Raw genomic sequence first — 17,159 nt, 5'->3', positions numbered from 1 at the left:
CTAACTTTTAAGGGATCTTAAGATTCAAAGCTACTTCATATACCAAAGTAACATGAATTTCATCAGACAAACACTATCTTGTTTCCCTTCACAGAAAATGAATGTTTGTCAATATTATTCTAAATAAAGTTACTTTTCAACCTCCTAGAGCCAGATGAGAACACATTCCCAGTCTCTTACATCTTATGTTGGAATAATCTCAACTTTTTTATTGAGAAAATTACTAGCTCATTAACAAAGTACCACATGCAGATAAACACACAAAGGGGAATTTCATACTCCCTCAATAATAAACCCACAAAACACTCCATAAACCCACTGGAACAATTGCCCTAAGCGTTAACATGAACTTTTGCCAGCTCTCACGTCTAAAAGCGGAAGCTTGGTGTAACAACTATATCTCAATAGTTCTTTCAGAGTTATTGTAGTGTAACAGGTGCATACAAGCAGGTGTGCATGTTAACCAGTGACCATAGCAATGTTTTATCTTTGTATTTCAATAAGGTATTACAGTCAACAAACTATTGGCAGCAATGGCCAGATAAACTGCCTTCTGCAGCGTGTATCCAACACACCCTGGAAGTCAAATCCAGCCTGCCAGAACCTAACCAACAGACCAGTTCACCAAGTAAATCAGTGACCTTGTCCTGCTCCCTCAAAAGCAACATGGAAAGCGCTTTGTGAAGAGGATGATCAGCTCCTGCTGACCCTCTTCTCTCTGATCTCCCTTCTGTTCAGGATCAAAGTGTTTCCCTCCCGGGCTGGCTGTATTTTGGCACGTCACAGGACCTCCAGCATCTGCTCACATGATATAACCGAACATGAGTGAGTTGGGCACAGTGTGGGTAAAGTCCTGTCCAGAAACCGAGTAACAAAGCAACATTTAACAGCAATGTCACGGTGCACTTCCAAACCATGACGGAGCAGAGTTTCCACAACGCCCCAGACAGAGGCTACGGAGCCTGTCCTGCCTGAAACATCAAACATCTCTAACCAACAAACTACTTCAAGCGTTTAACAGCTCATGTAAGAGTCAGAGTAACCTACTCTCTAAGAGTGACCAATATTTATACCATTTAGCAGTCTCTAAGGAAAGCCTAATAAATGACCGTGCCAATAAATCCCACATGCATGTATTGCATATTCCATTTGAATGGTGACAAGTCTTTTCCTGAATGGGGCTGAACATTTCAAGAACTGCAAAGCTGTTATGAATCAACTTTTTTCCCCCCTTTGGAAATATTGATATTTCATCACTGGCTGAAATAAAAGATCATCTTCTGAAGGTTAACTGGCAAATAACACCTTGTTCGGCCAACATTTTATTCCTAGTAAATCCATAATTCACAAACCAAATATAGCTTGTCTAACTGTACAGCCAAAACTCTGAGTTTATAGAAAAATCTGAAGTGAATACGCCTTCCACCTCATAAAGTCAGTTTCCAAAAACCCATTCAAAATAAACACGCTCTAACTACAGAGATACTGATTATTAAACGATCACCAGTGAATAAGGTATTATAGTATGACATGTGTAATATATAAGTATTATATATAATACTATCTATCAGTATTTGTTATTCAAGAAATCAGGTTTGGTTTTTGAATTACTGAAGTAGCAAGTTCTTGGGAAAAATACTGAATTGCTTCAAGGATCACTATCTTAGTCCTTGGCTAAGAGAGAACACATATGAAGCTAAGGAAGGAGCAAACAAACAAACCAGATCAAAACACTTAAGTCTGAAGTGCGAGGCATTTTAAGTCCCAAGACTAAAATGCCTAAAATACTTTTGCACGCCTATATCTGACGTAAGGCTCCAGTTGACTTCTGCAATTCTAGGCAGCATCGACTTACAAAGGCCAAACTATTTAAGAGCAAAGTCAGTCATGCCCCTTTCTCCTTGGTCACAGGAGGACTTGTGCAACGGTCACCCATCCCTTGGGTCATGCTTGTCCAGTAGCATGAAAATCCTGTGGCTGGTTGAACTGGCTCGAATGCTGCTCAAATCCACACAAAAGATATTATCTTTCTTGCTGAATCCCAAGCCTTAAAAAATATCCAGTTGAAGAGAGAAATTTACCATTTTTTTCTGTTTAAAAGTCTGTCTTGTAAGCTGATTATGCTTACAAAAATTTGCAAGACATTACTAGTAGAAAAAAATCTCAACTTTGTAAAAGACAGGATTGTTTCTTAATTAGCAAGATTTGTATCTCTTCACAAGTGATCTTTTTGAAAGAACTGTGTATTTCCCATATAGCTAACTATTAAACTAAATTCTATGCTGGATTATACACAACAACAGACATCTGAAAGGTCTATTAAGCTGAGGCAGTTTTCCAATTCATTCAGTATCATCATTTTCTTCTCCGAAAACAGACTCAAAGTTTACCTAGAAAAATTAAATACAGTGTTTAGTATTTATTGAATTTAATCCCTAGGTATCACTGCAACATTTGAGTGAACAGTATTACTAACACTTAAACAACTGCAGTCAGATATATCCATGCCACTAAGTTAGAAAGCCTATAGGTTAAGGATATACTGCATTTTACGTTATTTGTTAACTTATAACTTACAAAACACTTCCTTTTCAGGACAATCAGAAGGGACTAGCAGTTGGATTCTGCACAGGAAAACCCTACGACACTTACTGAAAGAACGAGAGGTCTATAACAGTTAAAAGGAAGTGTTTGGTTTGGGTTTTTTTAAAGAACACAATATTTTAAAAAAAATGCTTATTTAAGTATACATTTACTTTGGAACCATTCAATGGCAACCAAGCTTACACAAACCTAAAACCAGCTTTGGGCCTTAAATCATAAGCTCTGGCTGCTCCTACATGCTTCAAGCTTAAGATCTCACCCTTGCCATGCACCAGCTCTGCTGAAAGCTACCGCCCAGCCAGGGGAAACACACACACACTTCGGCACCCACACCACAAGCCAATTCATAACCCTCTCCACAGCTCTCCAGTGAGAGAAAAATACTACCCTGGACTGGATTGTGACAGCTGAGAAACTACATATACATCCACTGTCACCCCTGCTCCAGGGACAGTAAACTGCAGCAGAGACAGGGCAGGCAGCTGGGGTCAGAGCTTAAAATAGCTGCAACTGAGACCCCAGAATTTAAAAGCACATCTTCGAGGTGGTTCCAGCAGCAGAGCCTCAGCAAGGCAAAACCCAGCACGTGTGAAACGCCCAATTTTTCAGAAGGATGGTGTTGTAGCTGTAACTGATAACACTGAAGTCAGTGGCTCAAAATTAGCAAGATTATACTATTGTAAAAACTGTAAAGCTGAGTACATGTAGTTTTCAGGCTTTTTCTTTCCTATCTTAAGCCTTTGAAAAATAAAGTTGAATTTTACCTCAACTCAGAGAGAACCTAGTGCCCAGCAGAGCTCGAAATGTAACTGTCTAGTTTACATCGGCCGAGCATATTAATAAAACTCCCTCAGCATCAGCTTTGTGTTATTGCTCTGTAATACAGGAAACCCACTGCGCTCCTTATCAGATAACCCAGACCGTTCCCTACAGGAGTCATCTGTGCATTTCCCTGGAGAAGAAGTGCAAGATTATTTCTTACAGCACATTTCAATTTCATTGCCTAGTCTAGTTTTACGGGACCCAAAAGATGGGTATTTCCACCACAATTCCTCTTAGGAGGCTATTCTATTCAAATAATCTATTGCTGTTGGGTTTTTTCCCTGGTACACAGCCAGAGTGATCTTTTCCTCTCCTTCGTTTCATTCCATTACTCTTACTCAAACAAATCATTGGCATGTGAGAAAGTATATTAAATGAAGACATTTCTTTCCTAAATACTTCAGTTACACACAATCAAGAGTTCACCAAATTGGAAATGCTAATCTCTACTTTCATTTTTGCGCATGAAACAAAAATACCTTGTAACAAAGAATATCTTTCTCCAGCAGATTCACAGTTAGTTTGGGGTGTTTTTTCTTTTTAAATTAATAAGATTTGTGAAAATCAGTGGACTATACTCTCTGGAAACAGGTGCTTTCACTTCCTGCAGAGAAGTTGTACCAACGAACAGCAGCATAACACTCTCCTCATTAACTTCTGCAGATTGTTATCACCTGCAAAGCTCATACTGAAATGGTACAACCGCTTTCAGCAGCCAAAAGTTCATGCTCATTGACGTTATCAGGAGGAGGTTTTGATCATTCATTTGTTGCCTTGTTACCTATCATGGCAAACAGAGGACAAATTCGTGCACACAGCTGCACCTTCATGGAAATTTTGAGAGCTGCAGCTCACCTCAGGCCTGTTCTATGCCCCGTACCAAAGCAGTCACAAACAGTATTACACTTTGTGCAAAAAACAACTGATACTTATAAGCTACAAAATGGAGAAAAAACAACCTATGCAATTTCCAAGCCCCAAAACTCAATTCTGCTGGAGGACCAAACTGCGTTCGATGCTAGTTCACCCAGATAGTCTTGAAACTGAACTAATTTCAGTGGACTGAGTACTAAATTTCATCCACAACAGCTGATCAGACAACATCCTAGGAAAGACAGGTAGGTCAAGAGGTAGGGTTGCACACTCACTTGCTTTGGTGAATATGAAGCAGGAATTTCTGAAAGTGTAGCTACATGAAAACCTGATGAAAGCCATGAAGGCAAGCAAAACTTGACAGTTCAGTCTTGGACTGCAGCTCAATAGGTTCACAGACACAGAGGTAAAAGAGAAAATCCAAGAAGTTCACAGAATCGTACAACATCTCAAGATGGAAGGAACTCAAAGATCAGAGTCCAGCTCCCAACTTCGGTCCAACAGAGACTGGTTTCTGAAGTTCAAAGACAAGTACACAATTTCTCCTGTTCTACTGCTTTAAAAACATTCAGACATTGTTTTGCTTACACTTTTGGATTTAAGAACAATTTCAAAATAATCTTCAGACCCCTTTTTACAGAACAAAAGCAATCCAAACCTTTGGAGTTTCCTATGACTTTTCCCACTTACAGCAGTCTTATTTGCTCAAAACAGAAGAAAATTTTTGAAGTATCTCTTAACTCTCTAGACAGAGAAGCTGAGCAAACTCAGCAGTCATAAGCTTTTAAAATTACATATTAGAAAGACTGAGTCCAGAAACCAAGAGTAGTATTCACATTTTTCCTCACAAAGGTTATGTCTTTAAAATTAGTTCAAGCACTAAAAGATTTCTATAGCTTTTGACCATGTCACCATTCGATGCCTCACAAGAAGAGACTACTCAGCAGTAACCACTTCTTGCTTTGCGAGACCAAGCCCTGCTGCTTCGCCAGCAGTTGAGACTGCGGAACTCACTGCTCTGATTTGCAACCTTGGACTGTTTACCTGGGGTGAGTGGGAAAGGGAGGAGGGAATGGTGTAGTTTACTCCACTTCAGGCTCCTCTGCTACAGGTCTTTCTCCAAACAGCCACTATGTCACCTGCTCACTTGATGAAACCTTTGCAAACTCTTTGAGGGTTAAATTGAGACCTAAAACAATATTCAGAACACTGTCTTGCAAAAAGCCCTAGCTAACAAGGTGTAAAATCTTACTCATGCCTTGTTAAGCAGGATGTTTGCTTGCTTTTTTCCCCTCCTTAGCACTGTCTCCTTATGCCATCAGTTTGTTCCTCTAAGCTTTAGTAAAACAACCTACCTGTAAAGACAACAGCAAGGTAAACACAACACAAACAGGCTAGTGTAGGGCTGTTGGGGTGGCCCAGCTAAGCCGGACACGGTTAAGCAGATTTCAGTTTGACAAAAGCAACGGAGTTGATAAAAGGCATTAAGTTCTATCAGATCAAACTCTCTTATCATAAGCTGCTTCAGCTGCTTTCGAGAGGCTCTTGCTGGCAAAATGCTCCACAGACCACTATGCCACGAACAACTACTGCAACCAGTTGTCCTGTTACCGGAAGATGTGCCTCCAGAAAGCACATTGCACGGGCTGCAGAGCGCCCCGGCAGTCATCCACTGGCATCTATGCTTGCACAAGCCAGAGGCTGGCTACTGCAAGTAAATGGATTTGGTTTCATCATCAAACAGCAGACCTAAAGCGGACGCAAGTCTGCTGCTTTTTGCCTCTGTCCACAGGAGACATGACCCTGATGTGAATCATCCCCACGAAGCCGCCTCGTTAAACGTAGCGCAGTGCAATGCCTGCGGTGCAGCCACAGAAAACACGAACAGAAGGGAAAAACGCAAATTAATCTTAGGAAATCAAGAAGTCTGCTAACACCAAGTGATAAGCCCGTCTTTACGAGTGACTCTGAAAACCTCTGTGAAGGCTTAGACAGCATAATTTATTAGTAACCCAGACAAAATACACTTAATGATGCTACTGCCATATATTTTTCCTCTCACTACTCAGTGAGCAGAGTCTCGCAATTGTTGGAGAGGAAAGCACATTTCCAAACATTTATTTGAATGAAATTATTAGCAAATTATTAAAAATTACACCTGGCCTGTAAAACCACATTCAAAACTACTGATTACAGAGGTTGATATTACTTGATAATCCCACCAATATAACTAATCATACAATCTAACTCTGGAGACAAAGCTCACCACATACGAATTGTGAGCAGGCTAATGCCTACGTACGCTTTTCTTCCATTTCGACTTACACAATGCTTTCTTCCCCCCTGAAGAGCACATCACACTTTAAGAGAACGTTACTGAGCTTAAGGCTCCTTTCGCTATAAGCAAGACAGGACATCCCTCCCCTTTGAATGAGAAGTCTCTCATGGGATGTTCAACTCTTTCATGTGTATTCACTGTATCCTTTTTTCCCCTCAAATCAATCACCTGCCCAGAGTATTTTGCAAAACTTGCAAAAATGTATTTATACAAACTTCTTTAGTATAAGTAGCTTCAGTTTCTTATAAATTATGTCGCCCATTGCAACACAAATACTCTTCTACTGCCATTTTTAATTTAAAAAGTTTGTTTGCTACATGCAGGTAAGTAACAAGCAAAATCTACCTTGATATATTCTGCAAGGAGATCAAAAACCATCGGAACTAGACTTCATACGTTTTATTCCTCTGAAACCACCATATGTCAAATGCCGTACCAGACCTAAGAGTAAGATTGCACCAACTTTGATGGTCAGTCCACCAGTGTATTATCTTACCCTACAACTACCCTAAGCAGCCAGAGATTTCAGACAATTTGGTTTCCAGTATAACATTACCAGAACTGAAGTAGTATGACTCAAGTCTTCAAATGAGTTCATACAGACTGCAAGCAGAACCTTCTGAATGCATGAAAAACCACCTAAAAGTAGGTACAAATCCAGATGTATGCAAATAATTGCTGCAATTAACTTCACACACACCACAGACAGTTGAAATGACAGTATTTTGTACTCTATTACAAGAACAGTTATTCAATTTGATATGTAAGTATCAGTGTGACCACTGGCACACACGATGCTTATAGTTAAAGTTTAATATTTTCATTATATATTGCTCCATCCCAGAAGCTGAAGCAAACTATATTAAGCACTTGTTATCCAAATTCACTACAGAGCAGTTCTGATTTTATCTTCAAGAGTTTCGATTACAAACAAACAAGCGACTCTGAAATCAAACTCAGTTAACAAGGAACCCATCTGTTTTAAAATTTAAGAAAAACTGCCACCAGAGAGTACTCTTTTATTGCTGAGGTAATGTCTACAGATTAAGTAATTCAGAGCCCTATGGTGTTAAACGCTGCAGACAAACAAGTGCCTCCTCTAAAGAATTTTAAGAAATTATTTGCTAACTAATCTGAATCATTAGATTAACCCATTAAGCACTCAAAGCAACAAATGACTTGTATTTAGGCTTTAGTTCAACTTAAACCAGTGATTTTTTTTTTTTACTTAAACTCCGTATATTGGGAATGGCTCTCTTTCACAGGCTACAGGCCATGCTGATGGAAAAAACAGATCCATCAATTAGAAACTGAATATGAATAAAGAAAGCCAGGAAAATTAAAAGTTTTGCAAAGAGTAGCTTTCCAAAGAAAAAGTCAACATGGAACAGAGAACCAGAAAGTATGACACCAGAGGAGAAAGTTATACCAGCTATTCCTCAGGCCAGAAAGAGTTCGGCACCTACACGTAACTTCAGTTGTCCAGGAAGCAACAGCTGATGCAACTGACCTCAAATCCTTTTAGAGACGCCCAAGTCTAATTTTCCAAACAATTAATACACAAAAAACCCAAGCCATTCAAAAGAAATCAAATGCAAGTCATCATTCCCCCCCAATTCCCTTCATCTCCACTCATAACCCTACTTACGAATTGATTTTGCAAGTGACTTGACCAACTGGTGAGCGAGCTCTTGGGAGAGGATAGACATTAAAGGAACAACCAGGAAAGAGGCCAAGACAAAGCCTGGCTCCCAAGTTTCACCCAGTGATACTCTTCACTGCACAACAGAGGCAGGTACAACAATGAGAGGTTCCCACCCCATGAACTTTGGATGTTTCCCAACTGCTGAAGCCATTTACCCCATAAGCAGCAGCACTGCCTACACCAAGAGCTGCTCTGTTGCATTCTCCCCAGCACACAATTGCTTTTTCTTTCTATAAAGCAGCCAGTTAATTACACATCAAGTGATAATTCACCTTTGAACTACTTAAGAAGTCAACTCACAGTATAGTGCAAAGAGCAAACGTCAGACGGATGAAGGTGGACGGAACTGACACAGACTATTCACTACTCAGTTGATAAAGTAGCGCTAATTAAAGGCTGAGCAGCTGTCTGTGCTAAAGCAATCCTACAGCAAGAGTACAACCCAACTAGAGCTTCAAATAATGCTTATCAGCTAAGTGAGCTCTGAAGTTTAATTTAAAAAAATTGTCTCAAAAAAATCTTCAGACACACAAGCAGTAAATTACCACCTTGTGAGCGCTCACAAAACTCACCAGCTTCATTCCATATATTTAGCAAAGAAACCCAGGGAGAGCACACTAGACATTTCTAAGGCTTTTAAAAAAAATAAAAATTACAAGTACATACAGCAGCCTCTTTTATAAAGGTGAGAGCTCAACACGAAATCCTTCTCCCCATTCACCTAGCATTCAACTTCACATGAAGTTCACTTTGAAATCACTTAGTCCATCTTTAATCTCTGAAGCAGCAGCAGCATGGAAAAGAAACTAGCTTTTTTCACTAAAGCAACTGTCAAATTCTGGAAATAACGTACTACATTTGGTTTACGTCACCTATTTTTGATGATTTCCACAGAAAGAAAAAGATGAGGAACCAATGAAAAGTGGCAAGTGTAGTATTTTTCACAAAAATCAAATGATAAATGGCTTATGGGAGATACAAGGCAGTACCAAGGATAAGTAATCTCATGCAGGGAATTTGTGTAGAAGCTCTCTAGATTATTCCAGGCCAATGAATCAGCTGAAAGAGTATCTCACTTTCCACTACATTTCCTAAATGCTATATGCAAACACTGATCACAACAACATTGCCAGACACGCGCATGCTTGCAAAGTGATTCCTTGTAAAGAACATAAAAAAACCTTTATACTCGACAAAGAATAATCTTAAACCAGGTTAGCAAAAACCACATAAGAAGGTTATTAAATTCTGGTAAAATGGAATCAAGAGAGTTGAGGAGCTTTTCTGTTTAAGCTCACGCCAACACTGAACATATACTTCTGCCAAAATTCAGCCCCACCACACAAGTTGAATAGCTAAAAGATTACCAAAAAGAAGAGAAATATTTGCGCAAAACAACACACACTCTGTAACACAGTGTACACGCTACTTAAGAAACCCACTGAACTAGGGCAAGTGACCATCTTCTCTCAGTAACAACTACTACAACATCTAAATTGCCACTATGAAAATATCTCCTCCCCTCACACAGTTGCAACAATTCTCCCACACTAAGTACTAAGCACAAATTGAATAAGATGCTTCCTACTTCCATTTGACAGGACAGTTCCAGTTCTGAGTCCTTTGGATATGGGTGGGACAAGAAGAAACAGAAACGAAGGGCCATAAGGACATAAACTGGAAAGTTTCTCAAGAAATCAAAGCAAGAAGGCTCTTGTGGATATGCAGACATTGTGCAGAGGGAGGAAAGGGAATAACAGCCAAGGTATGAAGGTCTCTCAAAAAGTCCATCTCTTGACGCAATGGAGCAGGCAACAGACAACTGTGAGGCAAAGGCCTTCAATTTTGTCCTAAAAATGCAGGGCCCAGGACACACATGACAAAATAGAGAGCCTGTTTGGCTATGCAGCTGCCTTCCTCCTCAGCCTGATGACCTCTGCAGAGTCAGGAGAGGGCTGTGTGCCCCTCCAGCTTCACCGTGCTTCTGAAACCACGCAAGCCACACAAGCTGATACATCATCAGCACACGATTCCGCTGCCCTATCGTTAGTTGACCGTGTGGCACATTAGCTGGTTTGAACGGAGATGGCTAAGGAAGCACTAACTGCGACTCTTAAGAAGGCAAAGTGCTTTAACACAAGTAGTGAAGAAAGACTTTAAAAAAAGTGGGAAGGGAACAACACTGACTTTTTAAAGCATTAATATTTCCATCCAGGGCATGGTATTTTGAAGATCACAGGATTTTATGATTACAAGTATCAGGTTACCGTTTTTAATTAGTGTAACAACCTCATTTAGATTTCCTTATTCTCAGCCATGCTTTGCCAAGTACACAGGAAGCAGGAAGGGCAGCACATTGTAGACTGCTTTTTACGAAAAGACAGAAATGCCTATAAGAAGCGTATAAGCCTGTCACAAAAAAATGCCAAAATAAAATACCACAAATATCCACTTGTCACCAACACAGTGAGGGGGGAAGGGATGAGGTAGTTTTGTAACCTAAGACACACAGAAGACTATTTCTGAATCTGGAAAATTCAACAGGAGAAACTTCTAACTACAATCATTTCTACAAAGGCACAAGATGCAAAGAGAAAAACGTGAACAGGTAAGGTAGAGATGTGAAGAGACTGTATAAGAAAGAGTGGCAAAACAACAAATGCAGGCAGAAAGCCAAGGAAGAATGAGTAAAAAAAGAGAAGTCAATGAGATCTACATGCAAGTCCTAACTACACTACCTAGTACTGTCCTCAGCTATTTATTTTCCTCTTTAATTTATGCTGTTAATGACAACATTGTTATCTCGCCTGGATATTTATGTCTAGGTGCTTTCAAAAGCACAAAAACTAACAGATAAACACAACATATAGAAAAAAAAAGAGAAAAATGTGGGTTTACAATATGTAATTTCAACTGAACATCCAAGAACTGTAAGCAGTATGCATTGACAGTTGAAATCAGCGATTAGGCCAAAAAAAACTCGGTGGCTTTTCAAATTCATTTTATATTTGTCTATAAGATGTGCAAGTTTTTAATAGCAACAAGTAACTCACAACGCCTATGCAAGTTCAGAATGTAATTCTTTATTTTCACTGACAGTTTAAAAGCGGGCTGTAAAGTACCAAAGTTAAGAGTCTGGCAGAAAGCTGTTTCAAGGCAATATAACACCAAGGATATTTCTGGATATTTAAAATCTCAGGTTTCCAGAAGAGAGTTAAAAGTAGTCCCTGGTGATGTACCAAGCCCTGCCACGTTTGCAGCTTCATATACATATCCTTTAAAAATTATTTTCCCTTTTCCAAGTAAATATCCACTCACAGAGTGGGGGAAAAAATAGTATGCAGTAGACACACACTGGAAATCCTTCACAAACATTTACATTTGTTCTGGTCACACATCCCAGGAGGCCCAGATAGAGAGGCCAGGTAAAATACTTTCAGAAGTGACAGTGCCTGCCAAGTGCCCCTCTAAGAAGGGATTTTTATCTCCAGAAATAATAAAATTTTTAGTAAAAACAGAAAAAGGAACAAAACCTCTTTTTCTTGAAAAAAAAGTTAAACAAAATGCCTTGGCATTCACACAAATGGCTCCGCTTCAGCACCACTGTGGTACAAATTCCTCTAACCATATGGGATATCTATCAAAATAACGCATTCTGCAGAACCGATAAGGATAAGGAATGACCCAGCTTGGCTCTCACAGATTGTTCTTCCTGACAGGAGGTCAGGAACAATCCTTTTTGTTCAAATACTGTTTTTATGACTCTTAACACCATTCTAGAAAACAAGAATATCTTCACAAAGCAAAGCTTCATTTTAGAAAACAAGAATATCTTCACAAAGCAAAGCCACATCTTAGAAAGCAAGAAAATCTTCACAAAGCAAAGCTACATTTTAAAATAAACTGTTGATTTTAGTGCATTGCAGTTAAAAAAATTCTGCGAACTCATCAATAGCACTCACGTTGTTTCCTTTGTTTTGCTTTTTTTCCATTTTTTTTTGCTCCCTGTCAACCAGTACTGCCCTCAAACAGCCTTAACATGACGCAAATTTCACCGGACTCCAGGGAATTTCAGGAGATGACATCATCAGGTGAAAACCAGCGGTAGCCACCTCCACTTCCTGACCACGTACAAGATGGTGCAGGCGGCACAGATGAACCAAGCACGAGCTTTCAAACATTATCCACCCGCTGCTGCGGCGCCCCCGAAAGTTTCCCGCGACCCAAAGAAAGACGCCAAACCCCCGACTTTTTTTTTTTTTTTTTTCCTTACGGGATAAGAACTTCCCAGAACAAACCGGGAAGCCACATCGCAGGTCAGGAGAAGGAGCGCACTCGCGGGACACAAAACGCTACAGACCGTTCCGCGGGTTTGCCTTCCGCGGCCGCACGGCTGGAAACGCTCCCGCCAGGGCCTGCGCCAGCCCATTACGAAGCGCGCCCTGCCCAAGGTATGGATTCCATACGTGAAGACACTCACAGGGCTCCTCGGTGCGTGCGCGCCGGGCCGGCACCGGCTGCGAGGGCGAGGCGGCCCCCGGCGGCAGCTCCCGCGGCCTCACGGGGGAAGGACGGACCCCAGGGGCCGCTACCCGCCGGGCCGGGCCCGCCCCGCCGGCACGGGCACCGCAGAGCCCAACAAAGGCCTTCCCGTCACACGCACCCCGCCGCCCGCCCCCGGCCCGCGGCGATACGTACCGGAGCGCGGCGCTGGCTGGGCGGCGCGGCGGGTCTCATACTGCCGGGGCGGTCACCGGTGCCCGGCGGGAGGCGGAAGCGGCGAGGCCGAGCGGTGGCGGAGCCGCATCGCTGCCCGCTGCACCGAGACCCGCGGCTGCCACTCCCCCCCCCCACCCCCCACCCCTCCGCGCTCGGCACCTCGCGGCTCCCGTACGGCCCCGCTACCGCCGCTCCGCCGCCGCACTTCCGGGCAGGGAGGGGTCACGCCGCCTCGCGCCGCTCCGCTTCCATCCGGGCCCTCGCGCGCGGCCCCGCCTCCTCCTCCGCGGCGCCCGGGCGGGGCGCGAGGGCGGCCGTTGGGCGGGGCGGGGCGGGGCGCGCGAGGAGGGCGGGGCGAGGCGCGAGGCGTCGGCGGGAAGGGGCGTCTGAGGGCGTGAGGTGATGGCTGGAGCGCTGGGGTGGTCGCCAGCCCGCCCGCTGTTCGGGGACCGGGGCGGGGGGACAAGCGGCTCCGGGGAGGCGAGAGGGCGCCTCTGGGAAGGCTGCGGGTGAGGAAGGGGCCGGGCGGTGCCGGGGAGCCCGGGAGTGTGTGGTGTGAGCTTTCGGTGGGGTGAAGAGCGCTCCCGTGAAGCGAGTGCCCGGTCATCGCCCGCGCTTATCGCCGCGGGGCTGACCTGGTGCTTCTGAGGAATCCTTTTTTATGTATGTATGTATACAGATCCGTCATGGATTTATTTATTTATTTATTTATTTTCAGATGACCCTCGTGAACTCCATCTGCTACCAGGTGCTGGGACCTGACAAGAATCAGCCCCGCGTAACTGCTCCGCCACGTGCGGTGCTGGTGTTGGGTTCTCAGCCTCTTAACCGGTGCAAGGATCTGCTCCACGCTCCTCACTGGCACAGGCGTGGGCTTCGAATCCTTCACCGAGCAGCTCCCTGACAGGTGCTTCTGCTCCGTCCTACATGTGTTCACCACCCAGCAGTTCTGAGAGCGGTTGGTCAGATCTGTTTCCTTTAGCCCAGGTGGAATAAATTTCTCTAAATCATTGACATACCTTCCTAGTAGCTTCTAAAAATAAATGATTGTGTGATTATAAATTCCATGTAGAGTACTGCAGACTTCTTTGTGGAGGGTTGGAAATAAAACTTAAGCAATTTGATTTGGTTGTTTGTTTTTTTTTCCTAAGGGCCAGGGCTGTGAGGAAAATAGCATCTATGGAGACAATTAAGACTCAGTGACACCTTAATTGTCTCCCTTGAGAATAAGCGCTAAGAATACATGTACACAGCGTTGTGCTGTGTAAGGACACCCAAGCTAGCAAAGTCTTAAAATCAATACAACTGCATTAGTGAGGCACAGAGCCCTGGCTAATTCATCCTGCAGAGAAAAACTGCACTGACACGACCATGCTGCTTTTGGTGTTACTAGTTCACTCTGAACTATTTCAGGAACCTGTCCAACATTGCACTGTATTTTCAGTTGGCTCAGCAATTTTCGTTTGTTGGGAGTCTTTTTTGTACCAGTCCTTGTAGGAAATAACTTCATGGCCACAGGCAGGACTTCCTCCATTTAGCTTGGAGAAGGACCAGGCTGTTTCCCTTTCATATGGCCCATTACTTAGAATAAAACACAGTATACTGTTGTGGGTTGTACGAGACAAACGTAGAACACAGACTGTCAGGATTCTTGGTACTGTAAGCTGAGTAGTTCAGTGCTTGGAGACGCTGTCGCAAATGGGAAGTGAAAAATATCCACTCTTTCGCAAGACAAAATTCAGTCTCCTCTACTGGAAATCAGGGGTGGATTCCTGGTTATAGCTGAAGAGTCTGTGATGGGAATCTGATGATTTACACAGAGTAACTTAGTACACAGGAAAAGCAGTGAGCCAAGTTAATCTTCATGTATAGTAACTACCTGCCATCTCCCTTAGATCCCATTGTAGAGAAAGTCTGCAAAGATGGATCATTGACAGAACCTGTGAAAAACACATGTGTGTTTGTCAGCAGACAAAAGGTGAGATTACAGCTCATGCATTCCTTGGGCTGAGAAGTTCTTTTGCTCACCCTCAGATCTATAATATTCTTGTGGGGGGGGGCAAATGCCACGGAGGGGCGTGTAAATGGTTGCCAAGCAAGGCAACTAGCACTTTCCAGATCTGGAGTCTCCCATTGGTATTAACAGAAGTTTAATTTATTTTTCTGTACTTTTCATCCACTGCTCAGTCCTATTCCCTGCTATTCCCCCTTATATTTCCATTTTTATACCCATTGTTTCTCCCCTCAGCGCTAAATTAAAGTGCACCACGTAGTCCCAGCCTCTCGTGTCACATCAAGGTGAAATGCTGTCACGTCAGGATGCATCGGCATTGTTTGCGTTATGGCAGCACTCCATGGGTGAGTTGAGGTAAGTGGCCCTTTATGCCAGACCTTTTACAAAACGTGTAAGAAAAATGCAGAGTTTATAATCTAATTAGATGAGACAGAAAATGGTGGAGAAAAACAAGACCGGAGGAAATGATTAGGCACACTTACAGAACAAAGATTCTGACAGAGATCAGAGGGAGAACCAAACTTCCCTGCGTCCAGAGTGAATGCCCTGGATGGTACTTTCTCAAACCAGGCAGGAGGCCCCGCAGGAGTATGCATTCACAAGATATGCTAGTTTCTGGCAGAAACTTGGGAGTATTTATACTTTTCAGAGCTTTTCAGGGAGCAGTGCTATGTTGCTTTTTTGTCTAAAGAGATATTAAAGCCAAAAGAAGAAAAACGCTGTTGTAGAAGTTCTTTCCTCCCAGCTTCCACTGGGACAGAGCAATGTTTCCACTGTGGGGTGGTGGTGCCATCCTTCACTGGGAAGTCCTGAGAGAAGAGAAGAGAAGAGAAGAGAAGAGAAGAGAAGAGAAGAGAAGAGAAGAGAAGAGAAGAGAAGAGTTGAGTTTCAGTTGGAAGGGACCTACAACATCTAGTCCAACTAATGATATTCCTCGACTACAGTCAATCTGGATCCCTTCTTGAGGGATGACTTTTTCAAACACTGTACCTAACAATTCTTAGGGGTTTCTTTATAGAGTGATTTTACTTAAGAATGCTCTTAGAAAGAATAGGGAAGTATATTAACGTCCAGTTATAAAAGGATTTGTATCTGGAAATTCTGAGTGCTCTAGTCTGGGCAGGAAACACAGTCTTTCCTCTTTCCAGGGTGATCAAGTTTCAGGTTGTTGGGACTTTCACCTTAGATAAATCCTTCAAATTAAAAATTCTGTCTGCTGTATATCAAACATAAGATTTCCTTTGCTTCTGTTTGAAAGAGAGAATTTGTTCTAGGTTGTTGACTACATTTCCTCACCCTTGTTTTGTGTTATGAGGTGAACTATCTGAATTCAGCTGCTGTACATGACGATGTTAGCTCTGGGAGCATGCAAAATAGTTTGTTTTCAGTCACGTTTCAATGATGAAATTTTATATCCTAATTACAGATTCATTGTAAACCTCTCTGAGATCTTTTTGGTGAAAGGAAGCATTATACACACATACACGCATGCATAAGCACGTTTCTGCAATATGTTTTCAAGATTCACAACAGAATTACATCACTAAAATAAGCTTTTTGAAAGAAATCCAAAACAAGAATATTAATTTCATCTATTTTTTTTAATCAAGTTTTTTGGTTTTATTAATTTCTGCTAGAAAAATCAGTAGCAAAGAACCCGAGATAGTGTTAGTGTCATGTACGTTCTATTTTCCTTTCCTGACTGTTGTCCAAATAAGAGCACTTTCTGGAGGAATCATGGTAAATCCATAATGCCTTATTTTATTCTACCCTGTTTACGTTTAAAAGAACAAGCAGAGAGCATTGCAAATGTACCGCCAAGATGCATGGGTGATTTTGCATTAAGGAAATGCAGAGCCTGATCTAGCTGATATGAGTCACAATTTTATGGACAATTTTAAAAGTGTATAAAATTTAAGCAGGGAAGTTTTTAGTCTTTTTATAATATAGTGGCTTCAGAATTTGAATTGCCTTTCGGAATTTGAAAATCCAGCATATTAAGGCATTACTCAATTTAGATTGACTTTTCCTCATTAACATCTTTTTATATTTTCCTTCTCGGTTTCCTTCCTGAAAAAGAAAAT

At 42.2% G+C, this 17,159-nt stretch overlaps 1 protein-coding gene across 2 annotated transcripts in view; it reads right to left on the bottom strand.

Moving 5' to 3' along the window:
- SPOPL (speckle type BTB/POZ protein like) overlaps positions 1–13,076 on the bottom strand; it is a 37,396-nt gene extending 24,320 nt beyond the window's left edge. For both annotated transcript variants that reach the window (XM_086615449.1, XM_086615450.1), the window contains exon 1: positions 13,041–13,076. The gene's annotated coding sequence lies outside the window, so the exon portion shown is untranslated. The remainder of the gene's footprint in view (positions 1–13,040) is intronic.
- Between the last annotated feature and the right edge of the window lie 4,083 nt (positions 13,077–17,159).

This window comes from Tauraco erythrolophus, chromosome 8, assembly GCF_009769465.1.
Source record: "Tauraco erythrolophus isolate bTauEry1 chromosome 8, bTauEry1.pri, whole genome shotgun sequence".
Classification (NCBI taxonomy): domain Eukaryota; kingdom Metazoa; phylum Chordata; class Aves; order Musophagiformes; family Musophagidae; genus Tauraco; species Tauraco erythrolophus.
Note: the sequence above shows the minus strand (reverse complement) of the source record. Positions and strands in the feature narration are given on the sequence as shown.